The 20,483-nt window shown below is 40.9% G+C and overlaps 1 pseudogene; it reads right to left on the reverse strand.

Moving 5' to 3' along the window:
• The window catches only part of LOC112074686 (muscle, skeletal receptor tyrosine protein kinase-like), an 84,141-nt pseudogene that overhangs the window by 25,929 nt on the left and 37,729 nt on the right, over positions 1-20,483 (reverse strand).

Below are 20,483 nucleotides of genomic sequence, written 5' to 3' on the forward strand. Positions count from 1 at the left end.
CCCCCTGTGGTCCATTTGCAGAAAGCACTCCCAAAGTAATGAGTTGTCCCCTCCTGCTTCACGGTTGAGATGGTGTTCTTTGGGGTTGTCTCCATCGCTTCTGCTCTCTCCTCCAAACACGGCGGTGGAGGTTTTAGAACAAAAACTAATTTTGTCTCATCAGAACCAACTGACCTTTCCCATTCCTTCTCTGGATATCCAATGGTCAATTGGCAAAACTCAGATGGCTCCTGGACTGGCTGGCTTGAGCAGGGGAACTTGCGTGCCACTGCACGGGATTTTTTAATCACATTGACGGCGTAAGGTGGTGTCTCTATAGCTCCTAACTGTGTCTTTGAGACTGTGGTCCCAAGTCTCTCTTCAGGGTCAGTGACCCAGGGTCCCAATGCACCGGTTGTAGTTCTGGTGTGTCCGCTCACCTTCCCGTCTCATGATCATTGATGCCACCGCACGAGGTGAGTCTTGCCATCGGAGCCCCAGACCAGAGGGTGATTGACCGTCACTTGAACTATCTTCATTTTCTAAATATTGCGCCAACAGTTGTTGCCTATTCCCACCAAGCTGCTTGCCTATGTGTCCTGTAGTCCCATCTCTAAGCCTTGTTGCAGGTCTAACAATTTGTCCCTGATGTGTCCTTTAGAACGCTTTTTTAGTTTCCTCTACCTGGGTCTCTTGTTGCCCGATGTGGAGAGGTGTGGAGTCTGTTTGATTGAGATGTCGTCGCGAGTCAGGTTGTTTTTTATACGGTACTGAGATTCAAACAGGTAGAGCCAGTTAATATACAGGTAATGAGTGGACGAACAGGAGGGCTTCTTTAAAAGAAAAATACGAACATGTCTGTTGAGAGCCGGAATCTCTACTTGGTTGGTAAGGTTCCTCATCCCGGTATCTGCGAAATAGTATGTAAATGCCATATCTTGCATATTCCTTGAGACAAATTTATTAACTGATAAGGGCTATTTTTCACATTTGAAAGACAGTTAATAAATTGGGTTGTAGTGTTCTTACTGTGCTATGAGGTTTGCACACACTACATTTAATGCTTTAGTATATCCGGCCCAAACACTCCCTCCAAATGCTCCTGGCCCGGCCCCTCTGTCAAATTTTAGAACCCATTGTGGCCCGCGAGTCAAAAAGTTTGCCCACCCCTGGTCTAACCAGACACCTAGGTATTTGTTGTTGTCCACATATTCAAAGTCAGAACCGTCCAGAGTGGTGATGCTAGTCGGGCAGGCGGGTGCAGGCAGCAATCGATTGAAGAGCATGCATTTAGTTTTACTAGCATTTAAAAGCATTTGGAGGCCACGAAATGAGTGTTGTATGGCTATGAAGCTCGTTTGGAGATTTGTTAACACAGTGTCCAAAGAAGGGCCAGATGTATACAGAATGGTGTCGTCTGCATAGAGGTGGATCAGAGAATCACCAGCAGCAAGAGCGACATCATTGATACATAAGCAGAAAAGAGTCGGCCCGAGATTTTAACCCTGTGTGGCACCCCCATAGAGACTGCCAGAGGTCCGGACAACAGGCCATCCGATTTGGCACACTGAACTCTATCTGAGAAGTAGTTGGTGAACCAGGCGAGGCAGTCAGGTGCAACCAACCTCCTATTAAGGTACCACCAACCTCTTGTGTTGTGCATGTGTGAGTGTTCGTGTGTGTGTGTGTGTTCGTGCATGTGCATGTGTTAGTGTGTGAGTGTGCATGTGATGTTTCCTATGCTATGGATAAAACAATTGTTCTATTTCCTTTGTAAGGGACAAAAATTAATGGGAACTTATTGGCACCGTACGAAACATATACACGATGTACAATACCACTCAAATGGACGGCATTTCATTCAAAACTTATTGCAAACGTCATATAACAAATGCCAATTGTCACACAGCAAAAATCCAATAGATGGCGAGCACGCTCAACAGTAAATTTTCAGATTGCAAATGCACATCAAGTCAAGACCCAAGGAGCACCCCCCTGGGGGGGGGTGCTCCTTACCCAACCGTGGACCCCTTGCACCTCCCTAAAGGCATTAAAAACCATTTTAAAAATGTGCTCCTGGTAACCCGTTCCAATCACCAGGTGCACGGCTGTCCATTTGCAATATGTTTCAATGGGCATTTACCATCACGAATTTGACATGCTCAAAAATACTGCAGGAATGCGAAATTGACTGGCCCGATGAACTCGGGATGGCCGGGCAGTGATTCTGGTTCCTCTCCATCGCTCGTTGGTGTTGATTTCAAAATGTCAATTTGGTGATTGTCTATCACTGTTTAAACCTATTGCAAATGTACAAAAGTCATCCAGCAAGTCACCGTCCATCAGTCAATTAGATATTTTCAGACACCAAACTGATACAAACTGACTCCAAACTGACTTTTTCCAACTCGTTTAGAAGCCAACTATCACATATTTCAGAGCAGGCCCAAAATTCACAGCGCCTTCCATTTAAACCATAATAAAAACATATAACACGTAGTTACGTTCTAGCTTCAGGTCCAGTTCTGACATTATGTGTAGGCCTATGTGAGGCGACCTCGAATCCCAAGTTTCGGCTTGATAGGTCATTCGGTGCCCGAGGAAGACCTTAATTGGTGCTGAAAATCCACTTTTTCCCATGCCTTGCTACGGGGTGCTTGAATGAGCAATCAGACAGAAACGTTGGGGTCTGTCTCTATGGGCCGAGCCGGTTTCAATGCACCTAGTCTTGCGACTCTGGGACTTTTCTAAATGTCGCCATTTTCGTAATGCTCAAAATGAATTGAAGTCATTGCAAATGCACGAGGCTGTTAATCGGTCTGAGAACCTTCTAGAGCCACATAACTCACCGTGCACAATCGACCTGAGCTCTAGAACAGGTTTCTAAAATTTCAGAACTCTAGGTCTGACTGTTCTTTAAAAGTTCGAACAAAAGTAACTATTGCAGGCACTGTCTGCCTCTAAGCCCCTCAGTGTGTCACTCCATCGGTACTAAACTATAATTTATAAACTAGACCATGCTACTAACTAAATATATAAACTACCCCACGCTTCACTAAACTATATATAACTAACCACAGCATACCAACTATATATTAACTAAACACGGGGTTACTAACTATATAACTAACCACGTACTAACTATATAACTAACCATGCTACTAACTATAGAACTGAACCACTTCAAACTATTATTATACTAACCACCGTAGTTACTACAGCTATTATAAACTAACCATGTACTAACTAATATAACCTAACCACCTTTAGCTAAACTATTATAACTAACCATGTTATACTAAACTATAATAACTAACCACTGATTACTTCAACCTATATAAACTAACCACGTTACTAACCCTATATTATACTAAACCATCCGATGACTAACGTATATAACAACTAACCACGTAACTAACTAATATGAACTAACCACGTTACATAAACTATATAACCCGAACCATGTTACTAACTACTATAACTAAACACGTGACTAAATATATAATAAACCACTTATAAACTATATAAACTAACCCATGCTACTTAACTAATTAACGGAACCACGTTACTAACTAGTAAACTAACCCATTGCTACTTAACTAATATAACTAACCACGTTACTAACTATTAACTAACCACGTTACTAACTTATATAACTAACCAGTGTTACTAACTATATAAACTAACCATGCTACTAACTATTATAAACTAACCACGACTACCACGTACTAACTATATAACTAAACCACGTTACTAAACTATTATAAAACTTAAACCACGTTACTAACACCGTTACTAAACTATATAACTATACCACGTTTTCACTACTATATAACCTAAACCACGTTACTAACCACGTTACTAACTATATAAAAACTAAACCACCTTACTTAACCATATAACTAACCATGTATCTAAACGTATATAATCCAAACCATGTTACTAACTATATAACTAAACATGTTACTAACTATATAAACTAACCACAGTTTACTAACTATATAACTAACCAGGTACTAACTATATAAACTAAACCACGCGTTACTAACTATATAACTAACCACCTGTCCGTTACTAACCTAGCTTCCAATAAACTACACCATGTTACTAACTATATAACTAAACCACCGTTTACAACTAGATAACTAACCACGTACTTAACTATATAATCTAACCACGTTACTAACTATAGTAACTAACCATGCTACTAACATATTAAATCTAACCACGTTCACTAAACTATATAACACTCAACCACGTTACTAACTTTATACTAATCCACAGGTACTAACTATATAATCTAACCACGTACTAACTAATAACTAACCACGTTCACCTAACTATAAAACTAAACCATGCTGACTAACTAGAAACTAACCACAGTTTACGAACTATATAACGTTAACCATGTACTAACTATCTATAACACTAGACCATTTACTAACATATAATCTAATACTAACCCACGTTACTAAACGATATAACTAACCACGTTGACTAACTAATATATACTGAACTCACTGTACTAACTACTATCAATCTCTAACCCACCGTACTAACTAATAGAATCTACGAGCCACAGTTTACTAACATATATAACACTTAAACACGTACTAACTATATAATTCTCAACCATCGCGTACTAACTATATAACAATATTCACCACGTTACAACTATAATAATACACTAAAGCACCATGTTACTAAACTATATACACTAACCATGCTACTAACTATAAACTTAACCACGTCACTAACACGGTTACTAAACTATATAACCCCCTTAACCATTGTTATCTAACTATATTATACTAAACCACGTTACTAACTATATAAACTGCTAAACCATTTACTAACTATATAACCTAACCACGTTACTTAACTATAAACGTATAACCCATGCTACTAACTATATAAATACACTCTATAACCATTGTACTAACACGTTACTAAACTATATAACATCACCATGCTTACTAACTATATAAATTCTCACACCATGTTACTAACTATATGAACTAACCATGTTACTAACTATATACACTAAACATTTACTAACTATATAATCTCCTAACCATGCCTACTAACTATACTAACTACCACCACGTTACTGAACTATATACTACATTACACATGCTACTAACTATATAACCGTTTAACCACGTTACTAACCACGGTTACTAACTATATAACTCAACCATGTTCTAACGTATATAACTAACACCACGTTATAACTATTTATAACCATTCACGATACCATGTTACTAACTATGTAAAAACACCATTCAGACAGAACCACGGTACTAACTATATAACCGTCAACCACGTTACTAACTATTTAACTAACCACCGTACTAACTATATAACTAACCACGTTACTAACTAATATAAACTAACCATGTTCACTAACTATATAAACCTAACCACGTTACTAACTATATAACTAACCACGTACTAACTATATAACTAACCATGTTACTAACTTATAACTAAACCATGTTACTAACTTATAAAACTAACCATGCTACTAACCACGTTACTAAACTAATAACTAACCATGCTACTAACTATATAATAACCATGTTACTAACCACGTTACTAACTATATAACTAACCACGTTACTACTATATAACTTAACCACTTAACGAACTATATAAACTAACCATGCTACTAACTATATAACTAACCACGTTACTAACTAGATAACTAACCATGCTACTAAACTATATAACTAACCACGTTACTAACTATATAACTAACCACGTTACTAACTATATAACTAACCCATGGTTTACTAACTATATAACTAACATGTTAACTAACTTATATAACTGAACCATGCCTACTAACCACGTTACTAACTATATAACAACCACGTTTACTACGTCTTCTGACTATATTGGCTGACCACCCAGCGTACGTCGCTACTATATTGGCTGACACCCAGCGTACTACTCTTCTACTATATTGGCTGACACCCAGCCGTATCGTTCTTCTACTAGATTAGGCTGACACCCAGCTACGTCTTCTACTATATTGGCGGACACCCAGCGTACGATCTTTCTACTTTATTGGCTGGACACCGCAGCGTACGCTCTTCTACTATATTGGCTGGACACCAGCCGTACGTCTTTGTGGTTCTGTCGCATGTCTTCCTTCCCTCCGCTTGCCACATGATGATGATTGGTGAGGAAGCTATGGGCTGCGAAGGCTGACTAGGTAGACAATGATGATGATCATAGGAGTAGGCCGGGAGAGACGCGAAGGTGAGGGAGGAGGGGAGGAATTTCTGGCGAGGAACGATAACTCCGTCTTCACTACCACTGAGGCGGACAGAGAGTCCAAGACTGTCATCAACAAATGGATCTTACCTCAATTCAGTAGCTCAATAATTTGCCCTTTTTCTCAAGACCTGAACAGGAAAAACACCTTGGGCCCGAGCCATACATTGTAGGCTAGGGCCCATATTGCTTCCTGATCAGCGTCTCCAACCTTATGGAAGTCATTATTTGGGAATATTAAAAGAAAAAATGGTTCCAAAAAATTGTTTCTTCGGCTGTCCCCATTAGGAGAACCCTGTTTAATTAGAGCAGAACCCTTTTTGGTGCCAGGTATAAATTATTTGGGTTCCATTGTAGACCCGTTCTGGGGAAAGGGTTCTACATGGAACCCAATAAGGGTTCTACATGGAACCAAAACGGTTTTCTACATGGAACCAAAAGGGGTGCTACATGGAACCAAAAGGGTTCTACATGGCAACCAATAGGGTTTCTACCCTGGAACCAAAAGGGTGTCTACATGGAACCCAATAGTGGTCTTACCTGGAACCAAAAGGGTTCTACATGGAACCCATAGTGTTCTACCTGCTGGGAACCAAAAGGGTTCTACATGGAAACCCAATAGTTGTTCTACCTGGAAACCAAAAGGGTTCTTCCAAGGGTTCTCACTATGGGGACAACCGAAGAACCCTTTGAGGTTCTAGATGAGCACCTTTTTTTCTAGAGTGTACCTTCTCCACATTTGGAATGGTGCAGTATTCCCAGCGGATGTTGGGGTGGTTTGGTATAAACACCAAGGGGCTGCTCATTCTCTCCTCCGGCGGTTCCGGCACGCAGCTCTGTGCGTTCCTCAGCTCTGATAATACATCCACACTGAGACGGTGCAGGTGGACCCTGAGGGACAGAGACAGACAGAGAAGAGACAGAGAAAGAGGAGAGAGAGAGAGACAGGGGGAGATGAGCAGATGATGCCTCCATTTTTCAACATAACCTTCACTCCAAATCAAAATTCTCAACCTACAACCTGATTTTGGACAAAAATTCACCGGAACGAGGTCCTACTACCAAAGTTGAATTATTTCCAAGATTATACAGCAAATGCTCTGGCTAACAAACAAACAGAAACCTGAAAACCCCCATCATCTGGAACGGGAGTGGAGTTCATGTTTAGTTCTGAAGCTACTTTTGAAAGCTGAGATAAAAAATATGTACAATGATATATTTTAATTTATTAAGGACTGAATGATAAGGTTAAATGCAAGTATTTCCCCGTGACTGTGACTCAAAGCCAAATGTCTACCTGGCCCCACCGCCTCCACCCTGGACTTGAACAGCCTTTACCACCAGGTCACCTATTTACAAAGCAGGAGAGCCCACCTTCGCCTGGACCCTAAGGGAGCCACAGCCCAACCCGGCCCCAGACCCCCCGGACTACATATAGAGACCCACGCGACGATTGACCTACATCCAGACCACAGCCCACCCAGACATCCACACCCAATCAACACCCCCCCCCAAGACAAACCATGCCCACACCCCATTTAGGCCCCCTCAGATTCAGACTATGCCACTCCTGGCACCACCCCATGCCGCCCACTCCACAAAGATGGCCTCAACATGAAAAGTCACACATACGCCCATCGCTCATGTTTGGAGGAAAAAGCGGACGCTGCAAGCGAATAACACCATCCAACCGGAAGCACGGGGGTTGGCAGCCAAAGCAACATGTTGTGGGGGTGCTTTGCTGCAGGGACTGGTTGCACTTTCACAAAATAGGATGGCATCATGAGGGAGAAATTATGTGGATATATTGGGAGCAAACATCTCAAACATCAGTCAGTAAGTTAAAGCTTGGTCGCAAATGGGTCTTCCAAATGGACAATGGACCCCAAGATACTCCAAAGTTGTTGGCAAAATGGCTAAGGACAACACAGTCAAGGTGTTGGGAGTGGCCATCACAAAGCCCTATCTCAATTCATATAGAACATTTGTTGGGCAGAATGAAAAAAGTAGTGTTGCGAGCAAGGAGGCTCTACAAACCTGACTTCAGTTCACCACACAGTTCTGTCAGGAGAGTGGGCAAGAATTCACCCAACTTATGTGATGGAAGCTTGGGGAAGGCTACCTGAAAATATTTGACCCAAGTTTAAAACCTCATTGAAAGGGGGCAGAAATTGTTATGTTTTGGAAAAAATAATGTTCTACACCTCCCAATGGGGGGGAGCGTAGTGCCTATTCTCAGGCTCAGATGCTAGAATATGCATATTAAATGACAGATTAGGATAGAAAACAACCTTAAAGTTTCTAAAACTGTCAAAATATTGTCTGTGGAGTATAAACATAACTGATTTTGCAGCGAGACCTGAGGAAAATCCAACCCGGAAGGTGCCTCTTATTTTGGAAAAAACCTGTTCCATTGCATGCCTTTCCTCCATTTAAAGGGATATCAACCAATAACTCCTTTTGCCAATGGCTTCCACAGGGTGCTTGAACAGTCTTTAGGACATAGTTTCAAGGCTTTTATTTCAGAGAAATTTGCAGAGGTTTATCAAAAACGCGAGTCAGTGGATAGCTGTTTAAGCCTTTCGATTAGTTCCATGCCGCAAAGTTGTGCTCGACCATTTTCTTCGATCTCTTTTATTGAATAGGTTTACCGTCCGCGTTGAAATAGTATCGATTATTTATGTTAAAAACAACACCTGAGGATTGATTATTAAAAAACGTTTGACATGTTTCTACGAACTTTACGGATTACTATTTGGAAATTTTCATCTGCCCTTATGACTGCTTGAGCCTGTTGATTTCTGAACATTACGCCACCAGGTTTTGAGGCTTTTGGATATAAAAATAACTATTTATCGAACAAAAGGAAAATGTATTGTGTAACTGGGAGTCTCGTGAGTGCAACATCCGAAGATCATCCAAAGGTAAGCGATGAATTTTATTGCTTTTCTGACTTTGTCGTGACCAATCTACATTGCTTGCTAGCTGTTCGTAATGTTTTGTCTTAGTGATCGATAACTCCACAAATACGCTTGGATTGCTTTCGCTGATAAGGCATAATTTCAAAGTCTTGACACGATAGGGTGGAATTAACAACAAGCTAAGCTGTGTTTTGGTATATTTCACTTGTGATTTCATTGAAAAATAAATATTTTTTGTAATTTTGGGGGAATTTGGCGCTCTGCAATTCAGCGGTTGTTGACGAAAATGATCCCGGTAAAAGGGATTCCATGCGCCAAAAGAGGTAAAAACAATTTAAAAAGGGAATTGCTACCAAATACTATTGAAGTATATGTAAACTTCTGACCCACTGCGGAATGGTGATGAAATAAAAGCGGAAATAAATAATTTCTCTCTACTATTATTCTGACATTTCACATTCTTAAAATAAAGTGGTAATCCTAACTGACCTAAACAGGGAATATTTACTGGATATAAATGTCAGGAAAATGTGAAAAACTGAGTTTAAATGCATTTGGCTAAAGGTGTATGTAAAACTTCTGACTTTCAAACTGTATATTATCAACATATTAGCGAGATCACTAGAACAGTCTGCAGCAACCCGCGGCCTCATCCGACTAGGAATCTGAAGTCCAAAGTCTTACTGTTGCTGATGATCTGGTGCCTTCTGTCACCAACCAAGCGGAGGGCCTACAGAGCACCTAGATATCTGCACAGATTTCTGTTCAGATCTGGACCCTAAGTAAATCTCAGTAAACGTGAAATGAATGGTGTGGTCCAAAAAAGGTCCAAAAGTTTTTTTTTTGGCCCCAAGGGGGGGAAACCCCACAGAAACAAAATTACATCTAGATTACCCGTTGCCCTAGAGCACACAACTATATGAACCTTCAGCCGTAAACATCAGCCATCCCCACAGGGAACTTTCCATAAGGCTCGTGAAACGGTCTTGAGAGTCAAGGGCAAGAAGCACCTTCCTATGCCATTCAAAAGGGAGGAACACAAAAATTTGTCATACCCAATCAGGATCTGGGCTAAAAATCCATTTGAATCAGTTATGGAGCCTATTGCCCTTCATGGTTGTGAGTCTGGGGGTCCGCCCTTCACCAACCAAGAATATACAAAATGGGACAAACCCCAGAGAAGACTCTGCAACGTAAAACACCAACATTCAATTGAATGACTCAATCATGGACACTCTCCTGACAGTTGTGGCTGCTTTATTGTCTCTACCTCCTTGACCTTTGTGCTGTTGTCCGTTCCCAATAATGTTAAACCCTAACCCTAACCCGAACCCTTTATTGTCTTCTACCCCCTTTGCCCTTTGTGCTGTTGTCTGTGCCCAATAATGGTGGGTACCATGTTTTGTGCTGCTACCATGTTGTTGCTGCTGCCATGTCGTGTTTGCTTACCATTGTTGTGGTTGTCATGTGTGCTGCCATTGCTATGTTTTTGTCCTAGGTCTCGTTTTTATGTAGTGTTGTCTCTCTGTCGTGATTGTGGTGTTTTGTGCCTATTATTTATAATTATTATTTTAAATCCCAGTCCCCGTCCCCGCAGGGGCCGTTTGCCTTTGTGAAAAGAGTTTGTTTTTAACATGACTTTGCCTAGTTAAATAAAGTTAAAAGAAAATAAATAAATAATGGATTGCAAAGCAGGATTGGCTGCAGTTAATACAGCGTAATGAGTGGAAACAGGAGGGCTGGCTTAAAGAAAAACGAACATGTCTGTGAGAGCGCGGAAATTCTTACTGCCGTTGGTAGGTGATCAAATACTTATGTCATGCAATAAAATGCCAAATTAATTACTTAAAAATCATACCAATGTGATGGTTTCTGGATATTTGTTTTAGATTTTGTCTCTCACAGTTGAAGTGTTACCGATGCATTAAAAAAATTTTACAGACCTACTACATGCTTTGTAAGTAGGAAAACCTTGCAAAAATCGGCAGTGTATCAAATACTTGTTATCCCCACTGTATCAATAGTTTTGATGTCTTCACTATTATTCTACAATGTAGGAAAAAATAGTAAAAAAATATAGACAAACCTGGGAATGAGTTGCTGTGTTCCAAACTTCCTGACCGGTAGGTCCATTTGTTCATGGGGGGCCCCAGTAGGAATTCAAACCCACTATTTTTGGGCGTGTAAGCTACATGCTCTACCCAACTGCGCCACACAACAGAAGAGTTAACTAGTACACTCCCACTTTCAGGGATAGGCGTCCCGTTAACGGTGGACAGTTGTAAATCATGCGCAGCGCCCTGTGGCACGATCGCAGATTTTAGAGACACAACAAAATTGTCGGGTACATATAAGTTGTCTTATATCGGCTGGAAAGCTTAATTCTGGTAATATAACTGCACTGTCCAAATTTACAGGAGCTATTCCTGCGAAAAAATGGCCATGCTATTGTTTGAGGAGAGCTCCTAACAACAAAACACTTTTTTCCCACCCACCCCGATAGGTTTGATAAATTCCACCTCTGAAGGTGAAAATGGTGTAACTGACATTCTGGAATCTTGCTCTGATTTATCACCAAAGGGCCCAAGAGATTAAAAACATGAAGTGTCATTTTGTTAGATAAAATAATTGTTCATCCTAAAAAAGGTCCGATTTGTATTTCCACTCGTTCCAAATTTGCAAAGAAATGAATCTGTGAAAATCTAACCCTAAACATTGTTCAACCATGTCAATATTACGTCCTTATTTATTGCTCAGAGATCCTAGGAACGTTAAACCAGACCTCACTATATCATTAGGGATGTAGTATATGCCTATTTAGGACACCAAACTTGGTCCGAGAGCGACTCCATGGCACGCTGATTACTACAAGCCGTCTTCATTTGATGGAATAAATAAAAATGAAGCATTCAAACCGCGGGTTCAAACAAAGCTTAGGCAATGACGGAGTATCTGGAAACCCTTCAGTCTGTGTGTTTCTCTGCTAACCTTGATGCGAATGTTATTGTTGTTGTTGACCTTTTTCCATTTGCACAAAAAAATTATCAGAATATTAAGTTATAAAAAAACTGTTTTTTTTTGTTGCAAATGTTGAACTTATAATTTCACTGCATTGCTTTGCCGGTTTGGGGTTTTTAGGCTTGTTCTGTACAGCACTTTGAGATATCAGCTGAATCTGTACGAAGGGCTAAATAAAATATTTTTGTTTTGTTTGTTGTTGATAATATGGCGAACTAATTACTGGAAAAAGCTAAAGCAAAGTCCAAGTATACAGATTTGACGATATTATTGCAGAAAAATGTAAATTAAATGCAAATTGGTCTCCTCACGATTTGCCCAAATGTGCCTGGGTGACCTTCACACTAAATGTCATGTAGTTTGCTCATACTTGCAAATGTATTCCGCTGCAACGTTTGAAACTTTGCCCATTGCACTCTGCCATCTGGTGGACACCATCGGGTTACAACCAGCAGTGATTGGCTAGAACTGGGACCCTTTCTGTTACATTTCAAAAATGGGGCTATGAAAAAAAAAACTTAGTTTAACTTTGTATTTTCTTCTACTCGATATATGGTGTTATATTCTCCTACTTTCAATTTCCACAAAACTGTCAAAGTGTTTATATTTTCAAATGCTACCATGCATATGCATATCCTTGCTTCAGGGCCTGAGCTTACAGGCCAGGTAGATTGTGGTGTTCATTTTTAGGCGAAAATGGTAAAAAAAAGGGGGCTATCCCTGATATTTATATAACATTTGAAAGTGATTTACCTGTTGGCTCCATCTTTGACAGGGTCGATACCGGAGCTGGTGATTGTGACTGCGTCCTTTGGTTAGAACCTTCCTTTTGTTCCATGTTAACCACGGTGCTGTTCAAACAATCATTCAATTATTAGACTGCAAGTAAGGACATGTAGGTATTGTATATAACGTTTGAAAAAAAAATACATTAACCACTTTTTAATATATATTCTATTACAAAGTACAATTCTTAGAACTTCAGATAAAAAGACATTGAAACTAAACTACTTGTGGACTTGATCTTTCTTTATATCTAAAACACCAAAAGAGTGTTTGAACAAATCATGAATATTAGAGTATAGGATAGTATTAGATAATATATTAGTATTAAGAGAATTATTTCTAGTATTAGAGGAGTAATTAGTATTAGATAATATGATTGTATTAGAGAATTATACTAGTATTAGATATTAAATTAGTATTAGAGAATATACTAGTATTAAGAGTAGATTAGTATTAGAGAATAGAGTTAGTATTAGATAATTATATTAGTATTAGGAGAGTAGATAGTATTAGATAATATACTAGTATTAGAAGAGTAGAGTAGTATTAGAAGAATATACTAGTATTAGAGAGTAGATTGAGGATTAGAGAATATTAGTTATTAGAGAGTAGATTAGTATTAGATAATATACTTAGTATTAGAAGAGTAGATTATATTAGAGAATATACTAGTATTAGAGAGTAGATAGTAGTAGGATAATATGTTAGTTATTAGAGAGTAAGAATTAGATTCATTAAGATAACTATACTAGTTATTAGAGAGCAGATTAGGATTAGATTAATATGTAGTATTAGAAGTTAGATTAGTATTAGATAATAATACTAGTATTAGAGAGTAGATTGAGTATTAGAAAGCTAAGGGACAGAGCTAAGGTTTAGGCTAAGGTTAGGGCTAAGGTACATAAGTTAGGGCTAAGCGTTAGAGCTAAGGTTAGGGGCTAAGTTAGATGTACAGTAAGTTAGGGCTAAGGTAGGCTAAGTTAGCTAATGTTAAGCGATTGAAGGAAGTGGTAGCTAAGGTTAGGGCTAAGGGTTAGGCTAAGGTTAGAGGTACAGTAAGTTAGGGCTAAGGTTAGAGGTACCAGTAAGTTAGGAGCTTAAGGTTAGAGGTACAGTAAGTTACGGCTAAGGTTAGGGCTAAGCGTTAGAGGTACAGTAAGTTAGAGCTAAGGTTAGAGGTTACAGTAAGTTAGGGCTTAAGGTTTAGAGGTACAGTAAGTTAGGGCTAAGGTTAGGGCTAAGGTTAGAGGTACAGTAGTTAGGGCTTAAGGTTAAGGTACAGTAAGTTAGGGCTAAGGTTAAGAGGACAGGTAAGTTAGGGCGAAGGTTAGAAGGTACAGTAAGTTAGGGCTTAAGGTGGAGAGTACAGTAAGTAGGGCTGAAGGTTAGATGGACAGTAAGTTAGGGCTAACGCTCAGTAAGTTAGGGCGAAGGTACAGTAAGTTAAAGGGCTAAGGTAGAGGTACATTAATTAGGGCTAAGTGTTAAGAGCGTACAGTAAGTTAGGGCTTAAGGTTAAGAGGTACAGTAATGTTATGCTAGCTTAGGCACCCATTAGGGCTCTGGAAAATGTAGTTTTGCACCTAATGGAAATAGGGTTCGATTTGGGACACAGCAGTTTCAGTATCTCTTACCCGACAAAGGGGATGGGTGTGCAGGATCCTGGTTTGTGTGTTGTAGGGCAGAGCCATACCAGTCAGGGCAGGGGGATTAAGAGAGGCCGGAGGGGCCGAGGAGCCAGAGAGTACAGCTGTAATGGGAGTTCCCTACCATCAGGGGCCACTCCTTATGACAGTAGAGCTTCCTTCACTGCCAGACAGGGCTCCCTGGAGCAAACACAGGAGAGAAAACCAGCAACCAACACTGTTTATGCTGGTCAATTGGTTTGGCTGTGGCCAGAAGAATCCCAAACCCAAAACCATTATGTGTGTTTTACGTAGGCCCTGGAACTGCTTACTATTTCTTTACCTTACTGTGCTAGAGAAACGTCATCCAATATTCACCGAAATCAAACATGGAAGACAACACACTGCATCCACCATCGACAAACATGGAACAGACGATCCAAAGCCGACAGCCATATTGTGTGCAAGTACGTGGCTATGGTGCTATACACAAGGATGACTTTCCTAGAGTCATGAGGCAGTTACATTGGGAGCCATTTCTACTGCAATGTTATTGAATTAGCGTTGGCTGTCTATGACACACATTTGTGTTACATTCCTGTAGGGTTCATGCAGAATTGGTCTAGGAACAGGTCCCAGCCAGAGGATGACCTGCAGATTGCGTTTTAAAGGTGCAGGACCCAGGCCAGCAGGATTACCTGCAGATTTGGTGTTAGGGACAGTCCCAGGCCAGAGGGATTGACCTGAGATTGTTTAGGGACAGGTCCAGGCCAGAAGGATTTACCTGCAGATTGCGCTTTTAGGGGACAGGTCCCAGGCCAGAAGGATACCTGCAGATGGTTTAGGTGCAGGGACCCCAGCCCAGAAGGATACCTGCAGATTGGTCTTAGGTGCAGGTCCCAGGGCCAGAGGGATACCTGCAGATTTGGTTTAGGTGCGACCCAGGCCAGAGGGATTACCGCAGACTTGCGTTTTGGGACGGTCCCAGGCCTCAGAGGGATTACCTGCAGATTGGTTTAGTGTGCAGGACCCAGGCCAGAAGGATTACCTGCAGATTGGTTTAGGTGCAGGACCCAGGCCAGAAGGAATTACCTTGCCAATTGTTGTAGGGACAGGTCCCAGGCCAGAGGGGATGCCAGGTCCTGAAGAGAGTTTACAGAGCAGGGATGTGGCGGCAGGGCTACAGAGCATGGCCCAGTCTGTCCAGATCGGCCCAGGCGCTCTGAGCCATGAACTCCTGTGTGTCCTCGGGGTCGTGAGGGAGGATTAAAGAACGACCACGGTGCATCGCTCTCTAACATGTCCTGCACCACGTACACGGTACGCACCCACAATAACCCGCCACTGCCCTTTCATCAGTCTGTAACATAGAAAACAACATGTATATACAAGACCCAGAGACCTCCTATACAGCCTGTAACATATTATATACTACAATACCCCAGAGACCCTCCTATACAGCCTGTAACATATTATATACTAACCAAATTACCCCATAGAACCTCTCTATACAGCCTGTAAACATATTATATTCACTTACAATCTTACCCCAAGACCTCTATACAGCCTGTAACATATTATATCACTACAATACCCCAGAGACCTCTTATTACAAGCCTGTAACATTATTATATACTTACAATACCCAGAGACCTTCTTATACAAGCCTGTTAACATATGTAGTATACGCTACAATACCCAGAGCGCCTATACAGCCTGTAACATATATGTATGTTACTACAAATACCCAGAGACCTCCTAGGTAGCAGCCTGTACGCAGTATTATATACTACAATACCCCAGAGACCTCCTATACAGCCTGTAACATTATTATATACTACAATACCCCAAGGACCATCCTATAAGCCGTAACATATTATATACTACAATACCCAGAGAACCTCCTATTACAGCCTGTATCATATTATATACTAACAATACCCCAGAGACCTCCTATAGAGGCCTGTAACATATTATATACTACAATACCACATAGACTCTATACAGCCTGTTACATATGTATTACACAATACCCCAGAGACTTCTATACAGCCTGTACATATTACTATGACTACAATTACCCAGAGAGCTCCTATACAGCCCCGTTAACGTGATTATATACAGCAATACCCCAGAGACCTCCGCGTATACAGCCATGTAACATATTCATACTACTACAATACGCCCGAGACCTCCTATACAGGCCTGATAACTATTATATACTAACAATTACCCCAGAAGAGACCTCCTATACAGCCTGTAACAATACTTATGATTAACTACGAATACCACAGGAGACCTCCTATACAGCTGTAACATATTATATACACAAGACCCCAGAGACTCCATATTACAGCCTGTAACATTATTATTATATACAATATCCCTAGAGACCTCTCTTATTACAGCTCGTTATTAACATATTAATACTACAATACCTAGAGACATCTTAGTAAAACCTGTAATATGCGAGACCAAATATTATTTACTGTATCCACATTTCAGGACCATGGTACAAGTTTAATTTAGGTATTTCAACAAAGACATTTGTAACATTTTTTTTTTTTGAGATATTATTCATTTTGAAAATGACAAGTAGTTAAATTTTGTTAAATCCATAAAATACAATGACTCAAATATTACTCTCATGCATTTACCAGATATGTGAAAAGAGTAATTGAAATACATTCTTACAACCTGTAATCTAATGACAAACCTGTATCCTATTACACCCTGTATCTCAACGACAACCTGTACATCTAACATACAACCTGTATCTCCTTTACAACCTGTATCTAATACAACCTGTATCCTATACAACCTGTATCTAATACAAACCCTGTATCCTATAAACCTGGATCTAATACAACCTGTATCCTATAACCAGCTTATTACAAACCTGTATCCTATACAACCTGATCCATATACAACCTGTATCCTATAAACCTATATCATATAAACAACCTGTATCCTATACAACCTATATCATATACAACCTGTATCCTATACAACCTGTTTCCGTATACAACCTGTATCCTATACAACCTGTATCCTATACAACCTGTATTGTATCCTATACAACCTGTATCCATACAACCTGTATTGTATACAACCTGATTGTATCACTATACAACCTGTATCTATTCAACCTGTATCCTATACAACCTGTATCCTAATACAACCTGTATCCTAACAACCTGTATCTAATAACAACCTGTATCCTATACAACCTGTATCCTATACAACCTATATCATATACAACCTGTATCCTATACACCTATTATATACAACCTGTATCTATACAACCTGTATCCTATACAACCTGTATCCTATTACAACCTGTATTGCCTATAACAACCTGTATTGTATCCTATACAACCTGTATTGTATCCTATACAACCTGTATCTATTACAACCTGTAATCCTATACAAACTGGTATCCAATAACAACCTGTATTTACACAACAAACACCTTTATAGGAGAGGACTCAGTCTTTACCTCCACTCTACAGGGAAGGGACAGGATCCATTGACCAGCAGCAGAGCAGGACCCAGGAGCAACAGATAACACAGGTTATTGATCTGTAAAGAGAGCAGACAGCTACACATTGTTTTTTACTGAGCAGGGAGAACATGCTTTGCTGTTGTGGCCAGATCATAGCAGTGAGGAACCAGGGAGTCGTGTATTGTGTGATGTGGCAGTGATGGGGCAGTGGTGTGAAAGGGCGATGGGTAACCCATTGCCAGGTGTGTGTGTGTGGTTACAGGCCTCACATTGTTGACCCCATGCAGAGGGCCTGAGGGTCGGGTCTGAAAGAGCCATAAAGTATTTTATTTTCAAATCAAACAAATGCATTTTTCTGCAGCTTTTCTTTCAGATTATACTGGCGTTCTCTATGGCTTGGTAGCATTGTCTGGTTTTCTGCAGCTTTTCTTCAGATTAAAACTTGGTTTTCTATGGCTTTGTAACAATGTCTTGGTCTATTACAAGCCTCGTAAGTTGCTGATTGAGGTTAGAGTTGGGTTGGGCTATTTGAGGTAAAACAGTGATGGGGGAGTGAGAGAGTAGAAAACCTGAGCTAACTAGGAGACAACACTGTGAAATATACTCAGATGAGACCACACACCCACCACACACAACCACACACACACACACCACACACACACCACACACACACACACAACACACACACACACACACACACACCACACACACCACACACACACACACACACACACACACACACACACACACAACACACACACACACACACACACACACACACACACACACACACACAGACTGAGAGCAGCTAGCAAAACAGCAGAGTTCAAAACCCAACACACTGGGTAAACAACACATTGTTCTAAAACACAGGAGGAGATGTGCTGTTGCTAATGCTACCTCATAGCCACTCTGGTCTAAAACCAGGATATGTAGAGATGTGCTGTTGCTAATGCTACCTCATAAGCACTCTGGTCTAAAAACACAGGCGAGATGTGCTGTTGCTAATGCTCCCATAGGCATCTTGGTCTAAAACACAGGAGAGATGTGCTGTTGCTAATGCTACCCCATAGCAACTCTGGTCTAAAACACAGGAGAGATGTGCTTGTTGCTAATGCTACCCCATAGCACTCTGGTTCTAAAACCACAGGAGAGATTGTGCTGTTGCTAATGCTACCCCATAGCACTCTGGTCTAAAACACAGGAGAGATGGGCTGGTTGCTAATGCTACCCCATAGCACTCTGGTCTAAAACACAGGAGAGATGTGCTGTTGCTAATTACCCCATAGCACTCTGGTCTAAAACACAGGGAAGATGTGCTGTTGCTAATGCTACCCCATAGCACTCTCTGGTCTAAAACACAGGAGAGATGTGCTGTTGCTAATGCTACCCCATAGCACTCTGGTCTAAAACACAGGAGAGATGTGCTGTTGCTAATTACCCCATAGCACTCTGCGTCTAAAAACAGCAGATATGTAGAGATGTGCTGTTGCTAATGCACCTCATAGCACTCTGGTCTAAAACACAGGAGATATGTGCTGTTGCTAATGCTACCCCATAGCACTCTGGTCTAAAACACAGGAGAGATGTGCTGTTGCTAATGCTACCCCATGCACTCTGGTCTAAACACAGGAGAGATGTGCTGTTGCTAATGCTACCCCATAGCACTCTGGTCTTAAAACACTAGATAGAGAGGCTGATAGGCAATAGGGTGACATTCAAGGGAGGTGATGGGGGCCCACCTTGGACCAGTGACTCCGGCTGAAGATTTGGCGGACTGTGCCCAGCGCGTGTCTGTTGGAGGCAGACAGGTGTAGCGGGCAGGTTTAGTCACCGTGATGTGTAGTACAGACAGAATCACCTTCTCCTACTAACGTCTCCTCCACAGAGCCACCGGGAACCTGATGGAATAACACAAGATAGATACACTTTAGAGGACTGCGGGGTGTGTGTGTGTGTGGTGTGTGTGTGTGTGTGTGTGTGTGGTGGTGTGTGTGTGTGTGTGTGTGTGTGGCTGTGTGGTGTGTGGTGTGTGCTGTGTGTGTGGTGTGTGTGTGTGTGTGTGTGTGTGTGTGCGGGTGTGTGTGTGTGGTGTGTGCATCAGTGGAGGCTGCTAGGGAGGATGGCTCATAATGTCTGGAACGGAGCACATGGAACCATTGTGTTTGATGTTGTTGATAACTTCCCATCTATTCCATGAGCCTGACCTCCCCATTTTTATTTTATATTTCACCTTTATTTAATGTAGTAAGATTAGGAGTAAGGCATACATAGCCATAGTAGCGAGTAATTGCAATTAGCAGATTAACACTGGAGTGATAGATGTGCAGATTGATGATGTGCAAGTTGAGATACTGGGTGTGCCTG

The sequence above is a fragment of the Salvelinus sp. IW2-2015 genome, unplaced genomic scaffold (genome assembly GCF_002910315.2).
Source record: "Salvelinus sp. IW2-2015 unplaced genomic scaffold, ASM291031v2 Un_scaffold2759, whole genome shotgun sequence".
Taxonomy (NCBI): Eukaryota; Metazoa; Chordata; class Actinopteri; order Salmoniformes; family Salmonidae; genus Salvelinus; species Salvelinus sp. IW2-2015.